At 46.6% G+C, this 8,324-nt stretch overlaps 1 protein-coding gene and 1 pseudogene across 1 annotated transcript in view; both read right to left on the bottom strand.

Annotated features, from left to right (window-relative positions):
* Window positions 1-8,324, bottom strand: part of MAP6 (microtubule associated protein 6) — a gene marked incomplete at its 5' end in the record, with an annotated part of 76,995 nt that overhangs the window by 41,241 nt on the left and 27,430 nt on the right. The window lies entirely within an intron of this gene.
* LOC102768510 lies at window positions 5,108-7,463 on the bottom strand (annotated as a pseudogene).

Genomic DNA, 8,324 nt, shown 5'->3' with positions numbered 1-8,324 from the left:
GCTGAGGCCCAGTGGGGTGGATGGGAGAAGAGAAAATAAGTCACTGAGCCCGATCAGCATGGCCCAGTGGCCGAGTGTTGACTTAGGAACCAGGAGACTCGGGTTTGATTCCAGGTTGGGGCACATGCCTGGGTTGTGAGCTCGATCTAGTAGGGGGCGTGCAGAAGGCAGCTGATCATGATTCTCTCATTGATGCTTCTCTCTCTCCCTCTCCCTTCCTCTATAAAATCAATAAAAATATATTTTTAAAAAAGAAAATAAGTCAGTGAGTGTAAACCTTGTTGACACAGGAGCACAAGTTCCAATTCTTGTTCATAGGGTATGCATTGATTTCAGTCTCTCCTATTGATACATTTTAAATATCCACAGCAATGAGATACCTAGAGCAGGGAAAAGACCAGAGCCTGCCTTAGAGAAGAATGCCAGACAGACACACTGTTGGACTTCAAGTCTGTGTCTCTGTGAGTCCATGTGCAGGTGCTGTTGTAATTATAGTCACTACTACTGTCATCACCACCATCATCATCACTGTGAGTGCATAACTGATCTTTCTGTCCCAGTCCTCTCCCTGAAATCCGCCTGCCAGAGTTGGAGAACCAGCAGGTGACGGGCTTAAACACGTCCCATATTCAGGGGTAAATCTCGTGCGTCTGTCTGGCTCTGGTACCACAGTAATACTGGCCTGACAGAATGAGCTGTGAAGTGTTCTCTTCTGTTTTTGGGAAGAGTTTGTGGGGAAAAAAAAGAGTATTAATTCTCCTTTGAATGTCTGGTAGAATGCTCCAGCTTATTTGTTTTTGTAAACCATTGTACCTAGTGCATAGTTGACGTTGACAAAGGATATTGAGTTGAAATAAATCTATAGATTTGTATCTTATCTGATGTAATTTATTATGAATATTTTACTTAAATATTTAAAAGGGTCTACTTGATATATGATAGAATATTACAAAAGTCTGGACTGGAGGCCAAATTTCAGACTATTTATAGTTGAATTTCATAGTTGTGACCTACTAACCAGTCCTAAAAATGAATTCCCTCAAATCCCTCTGGGTGCCCAGTGAAATTCACTCAACCAAGTCCTGCACTGAGTTCCAGCTTCCTACCTGTATCCCTCGTAAACTCAGTATTCATTAAAGGAGTTCATAACCATATTTTATATGCAAAATGTTTAACTTAGAAAGGTTTCTAAAAAGGTAGTGAGTGAGTTTAAGTGTTCCATTAATAACAAGGATCTATTGCCTTTTAAGAATAATTGTTCTCAAACTCTGAGTGTCAAACATTACTAGAGAGTTCCACTCTATCCACCCCTGGGGTAATGCCCTGGAGTCTGTATTGTAACATGTTCCTTGGGTGATTCTAAGGAACACACTTTGAGAAAGACCACTTTTCAGCTTTGGACGAAGGTGATGAACAAATGAAACAGGTTCTGTAAAGGGCCTGGCACAGTACCTGGCTCCAGGCGGCATGCGTTGGGTGCCAGTGTGACTAGTTTAAGTACAATCTGAATTACTTTGAAGAAGGTTGCATCTGAGTAAACTTTAACCATTGGTGGGATTGTAGGCCATATCTGTTCCACAATCCCCACTCATTCTCAACAATAACAAAGCACGGCATATCAGAAAGAGCGTGGGTTTGGAATCCCAAATATACCATTTATCAGCTGTATAACTGCAAGACAGCCACCTGACCTTTCTAAACTGTAGTTTCCTTACCTGTAACACAGGGGTAATATCAGCTACCCTGTGTGGCAATGTGAGGATTTAATGAAACACAGTAGGGGTATGTTTCTTAATGGACCTTTGCCCTTTGCGAGCCCCCTTCCCACACTTCCTCCTTCAGATGGGATTATTTAACGGAGGGTCAGATCATAGCACAGAAGCACTTTCACAACTATGAGGACAGACAGCTGTCAGGTGCTGTCTTAGCTAACAAAACTCAAATACGAACGGGGCGGGGGCGGGGAAGAGGCAGATTCAAAGGCTGGTGACCAGAAGGTCACAGCGACTCAAAGATCACATCTAGATCCAGCTTCTTTCATTGTGTGCTTCTGAACACAAACCTCAACATGAGCCAAGTGAACTCCGGCCAAAGGAGAACATGCTTTTCTCCTCGGGTGCTTTGATATATTTAGGAGGAGACAGGAAGGACCATCAAGGTCAGGTCTAAAAGGAGATCAATGAAAAGCGATTATTTCTGCTGCCCCAGGAGAAAGGCACTGGGTATCCAATTATGATACTTACAGGGAATAATACAATTCCGTCCAGCAAATGCCACCTGCAAGGCCTTTCTGGTATATTTTTGCTGCCAGGGACACCAAGTGTGTGAATGAGTAAATTTCTACCCATGGCAGAATTACCTCTTAGGGCACCATCTAGACATCTCTTACTTTAAACTCATTAATTTTATCAACAGATAGTTTTAAATGCTAAGACAGTCTCTTCTGATTCTTTTTATATCCATTTCCTACTAGGGCTTTGGGTTCAAATGATTAATTCTGTGACCTTGGGGGCAAGTTAGTTTACCTCACTTATTTAATTCTTACTTCAACACTATTAACTCTATTCTATTTTTAGAAAAAAAGAGGTGTGGGGGGGTGCCTTGCCCAAGGTCACTTAGCTAGTGAGTGGTAGACCTACTGGTAACCCCCAGCAGGCTCTATGTTCTCATCTATCCCAACTCTGGGGACTTGCCCAAGGACACCAAGTTAGGTGGGCAAGAGCTCTCTTTCAGATGATCTTCTGGGTCTTTTCATGTCCAACCATTTGAAGTTGTAATCTGTCAGAGGGAAGATTAAATGTGTAATTCTTATGGGAAACTGTGTAAAGAAATGCCTCTCAAAAACAGGTAGTCATGCCCTGGCTGGTGTGGCTCAGTTGGTTGGACATCATCTGTGCACTGAAAGGTTGCCGGTTAGATTCCTGATCAGAGCACATGCCTGAGTTGTGGGCTTGATTCCTAGTAGGGGGCATGCAGGAGGCAGTCAATTTATGTTTCACTCTCACATTGATGTTTCTCTCTCTCTCTCTCCCTCTCCCTTCCTGTCTCTAAGAATCAAATGTTTAAAATCTTAAAAACAAACAGATAGTCACAAGTGAAGCAGGCTCCATGAACTTTATATGCTCCCCCAATTCTTAGATGTAAGTAAATATATCTCTCTTCTTCCTTTCTCACAGAATACATATCCTCAGTTACCATCATTTCTGCCTTTTATGATTCTAAAATGTACTCAGGGGTGTATATAAAAATTTTTCAGATAAAGAGCATGTCTCTTCTGGACTAGGAAAGAATGGAAAGAGAGTGTGAAGAAGAAACTAAAACCAACCTAGAGTGTTAAGACTGGGGAAGCGTCATGGAAGTTAGAGTCATCTATCCATCCCTCCAGCCAGCAGGCCAGCCAGCAATTCCTAGAGCCCTGAACTTTAGAGCAGGTAGACATTCCAGAGGTCATTTAAAGCAGTACGATAATTTTATAGGTTGGGGAGATGAAGTGGAGAGAGGAAAAGTAACTGCATCAAATCACTCAGCAAACTCGTGGCCAAGCTGGAACCACACTCAAGCCTCTCATGTCCTCATCCAGTTTTCCCCACCAGACTAGACTGGTTATTTTAAAGTTGCTAATATATACTGTCATTACAAACAATATATAATATCTGCACAAAACATAACAGTTTGCAAAGTGCCATTACATAAGCATTTCATTTCGGTTACCATCTACAGGGCAATTAAAATTGTTCCACCATGTTCTTCACATTTCCTGGTGTTTGCTCATCAATCCCCATTCCACAGGACTTGGGAAGGCAAATGACCTTTCCAACAGGTCCAGCTGCCTGTTGTCTTTTATGTTAACCTTCACATACCTTGAACTTCAATCTCCCTCCTCTGGCCCATACTCTGAGCAAAACGTATGATTTTCCATTAGTGTTTGTTGAGTGATTGGTGGGTGGTGCTCAATAATGTTCTCATTCATTTATTCAACATATATTAACCTAGGTGCTGTGGATAGGAGATTGGGACACACTAGAGGACAGAACAAAGTCCTTGCTGTCCTGAGAGCAGTGACTCACATTCCAGTGAGGGGGATGGACAATAAACCATGAGCAGTTCTATGTTGTCAGGTGGTGTAAGTTCTAACAAGACAGAGGCTGACAGAGTCCCAGGTGCTGTGCCGTGTGTATACATATGTGCTGTTACCTAGGGTCCAGGGCAGCCTCTCGGGTGAAGTGATGTGTGAACAGAGACCTGAAGGAAGTGAGCTTTGTGGACATCTGGGGGAAGAGGGCTCCAGGCAGAATGCCAAGACCCTGAGGCCAGAGGTGTGAGTGAGGAACTGAGGCCAGAGTCAGGGGATTGGAGCTAATGAAGGGAAGAGGGAGAGGAGCGGAGATAAGATCAGAGAACGAAGGCAGATGGGGTAGGGCCTTGCACGTCAGAGTGAGGGATTTGATTTGATTCTGCCTGAGACTGGAGGATCTGAGCACTCCCATCTAGCGCTGAGCCGCATATTTTGCCTTTTGTTTCAGGAGGTTAAGAACAGGCACTGCTTGAGTAAAGAGGAGGCAGGGCAAGCGGATAGGAGGCTACTTCAGTAATCCAGATGAGAGCTGACCGTGGAGTGGGCCATAGCAGCTGTGTCCTATCACCAGGCCAAGCAGAAGAGACTCTGAGTAAAGATATTTGCTGAGCCCTGTCTGGTGTGTCTCAGTTGGTTGAGCATCGTCCAGTGCCCCAAAAGATTGCAGGTCTGATTCCCAGTCAGTGCACATGCCACGGTTGTGGGTTCTATCCCTGGTCAGGTCAGGGTGTGTGTGGGAAGCAGTCGATCATTGTTTCTCTCTCACATCAATGTTTCTCTTTCTCTCCCTCTCCCTTCCTCTCTCTCTAAAAATCAATGAAAACTTTTTTTTAATATATATTATTGATTTAAGAGAGGAAGGGAGAGGGATAGAGAGTTAGAAACATCGATGAGAGAGAAACATCAATCAGCTGCCTCCTACACACCTCCTACTGGGGATGTGCCTGCAACCAAGCTACATGCCCTTGACCAGAATCGAACCTGGGACCTTTCAGTCCGCAGGCCGACACTCTATCCACTGAGCCAAACCGGTTAGGGCAGGTCATAGTTCTTTTTGGCCACTCGAAGTCTGAAGCGACTCACGGAGTTGTTGTGGCGAAGGGAGGCATTTTGGGCAGCCAGGGGGCTGGGAAACACAGCCACGATGGTGTACAAGGCAGCAAGGTCTGCATGGTGACCATTCTCAGCAGTCTCATTACTGTCCTCCCGCCCCCGGCAGGCAGCCCCTGAGCATCCTTGAGCCACTGGATCTTGGCGCCGGACATGGCGAGCTGAGTGAAGAGTTTGTCCGCCTCCGTACAAGTGATGCCCTCAGGAAGGTCTGTCACCTCCAGCACCCGCCCCAGGACGACATCTGTCATCCCCAGGTCAGTGGAGGCAGATTTGAGTGCTTGTCTCTTACTCCGGTTTCCATGCTTCGATCCACTCTGTCCCTGGTGCACTGTGTAAGCCGACTGGCCATGGAGCAAAGGAGGGCAGATGGACAGATTGTACTGTAATGGCTGGCCCAAGAGGGAGTAGCGCCCATCACCCTGTGCTGGACCCCGGGCCGGGGGAACTGTGTAAGGACGGGAAGGGGACTGAGTCCTGTGCAGACACTGCTGAGGCTGGTGACAGGAGAGGGTGCTGGAGACTGGGTAGGAGATGTGACGGGGCTGCTACTCATTTGTGTGTTGGCCTGCGGGCTACTGTCAGGGTTGTACAGGTTTCCAGGTTTCTGCCCCCACTGGTCCATGCTGTAGTATTTACAGTGACTCCACTGGACCATGGATGGGTTCTAGGGAGACTGGGGTCCATTAGGGACATTCAGCTGCATGAGCACCACACCTGGTCCAGAAGGTGACACTCCTGAGAACTACTGTGGCATCTGTGGTGGGCTGCAGGGAAAGGGAGACTGAGGCATCTGGTACTGCTCAGAGCCGGGAGGCTGCAGAAATCCCGCAGAAGGGCTCGTACTGTTCTGCTGAGCCGCAGGGATCATGCTGTCGTACACTGGTACCCCTCCTGCTGGGAAACCCCCTTGCACAGATTGGCTTGCCGGGACCATCATGGGTTGCTGGAAAGGCGGCTGGACCACATTTTGCGAGTCGTTACCCACTGGGACTTGGTAAGAAGGCAGTGGAGTATATAGAACCAGCAGGCCTTGCATCTGCCCCCCATGCCACTCCTCTGGCTGCTGAGCAGGCCCTGATTCTGTGGTTGCTGCACCCCTATCATGCCTTGGTAAGCCGCCTGCTGCTGGCTAGGCATCATGGGCTGTAAACCAGGCTGTTGGGATGGCTGAGGCAACTGTTGACCATGTTGGGGGCTGTAGGCCACCGGGTGAGAGAGAGGTCGATATTGCTGGCTGGAGTTAGTACTGTCCAGGGGGATAGTAAGAAACCTGGATTTGCTGAGGAGGCTGCATATAGCCCTGCGGTGGCAGGACTTGCTGAGTAGGTGTTGCATGGCTAGAGGTGGAATAGTTGGAAGCGGGGAGGGGCTGTCCTGTGGAAGCCAAGATGAAGCTAGTCTGCTGAGGGTGCTGGGAGATAAGTGGGGGCTGGAACAGAGCTGCGGATGGGTCAGCTGCTTCAGTAGAACCTTGGCGGTTGAGGCTCATCTGTCCCAAGGGGTTGCTGAGGTCATCTGCCTGTGAGATCATGTGATTATTCAGGGGTGGCTGTTGCTGACACGTGGGTGGAAGAGCAGGAAGTTGCTGGGCAGTACAAGGGAGAAGGATCCAGACAGACTGGGATGAAGTGACCTGGTTGCACACTTCTGGGGCACCTAGAGCCATACCTGACCTGGAGATCCTTCCTGCACTGCCAGCTTTACTGTTCCCAATGCTGTCACCCCGGGTGAGGATAGAGATTCCGCTGAAACTGCTGGCTTTGGTGACAGGGGGTCGCATGCTTCGAACAGAGCCATCAGAGTCCGTGCTGCTCCAAGGCCGTGGCTTCAGGGATTTGAGTTCGTTGTCTGTGCTGCTCTGGCGGCTGCTTGAGGTGCGGCTTAGCCCCTCACGGTTCCCCCTGATGTCATTTAGATATTCGTTCTGGCCAGTGAGAACCTCTGTTCAGGGATTCTTGTGTTACTGGTTTTGTTGATGATAACAGCTTTTCCAGTTTGATCAAGGTTGTGGTCCATCCCAAAATAGGCAGCTACCCGGTGTAATAGCATCCGGTGATATGAGGTCATCTGAGGGAACTTCTTGAACTGGATATTGTTGTCATTAATAAATTCCAGAATCTCCTGTTCTAATTTTAGCAGCATCATTCTGTCCCTTGGGTTCTTTTTCAGTGTGTTTACAAGAAATTCATGTAGGTCTATTCCAGTGGAGTCCGTATATTCTTGGCTGGACTTTCTAGACAGCATCTTCCTTGGAAACTTTTCTTTGTCTTTGTCCTTGTCTGTTGGGGTCGAACCCCAGCAGGTTCAGGTGTGGACAGAGTCGGCGAAGAAGGAATGACACTGAGACAGTGTTCAGTTGATGAGCAGCCTAGCCAGGATCTCTAGCCAAGTTCTGTCTTTTATTGTCTTGTTACATCTGTATTTATATCAGTTAATTTTAATCCTGTCAATTTCTATTCCAAAGGTTAGGGTGTTTCTTATCTCCATTCCAGGGAGTAAAGATTATGTAGCTTAAGGGTGATTGTTCATAGTTAAAGTGATTAACTACCCACCTGGCATTTAATTAAGGGGTTTTTCTTTTTTAAATATATTTTATTGATTTTTTTACAGAGAGGAAGGGAGAGAGATAGAGAGTCAGAAACATCGATGAGAGAGAGACATTGATCAGCCGCCTCCTGCAAATCCATGTGCCCGCAACCCAAGTACATGCCCTTGACCGGAATCGAACCTGGGACCCTTCAGTCTGCAGGCCAACGTTCTACCCACTGAGCCAAACCGGTTTCCGCAAGCGTTTTTTGTTTGTTTGTTTTTTTAGATTTACTTGTTGATAGATGTGTATTTGTTGTTCATAGTTTGTATCTTTACCATTTTCTTCTTCTTCCTCTTCTTAAAGGATACCTTTCAGCATTTCATATAATACTGGTTTGGTGGTAATGAACTCCTTTAGCTTTTTCTTATCTGTGAAGCTCCTGATCTGACCTTTAATTCTGAATGATAGCTTTGCTGGGTAAAGTAATCTTGGTTGTAGGTTCTTTCTATTCATCACTTTGAATCTTTCTTGCCACTCCCTCTGGCCTGCAAAGTTTCTGTTGAGAAATCAGCTGACAGTCATATGGGTTTTCCCTTGTAGGTAACA

Source organism: Myotis davidii, unplaced genomic scaffold (assembly GCF_000327345.1).
Source record: "Myotis davidii unplaced genomic scaffold, ASM32734v1 scaffold169, whole genome shotgun sequence".
Taxonomy (NCBI): Eukaryota; Metazoa; Chordata; class Mammalia; order Chiroptera; family Vespertilionidae; genus Myotis; species Myotis davidii.
This window is presented reverse-complemented; position numbering and strand designations above follow the sequence as displayed.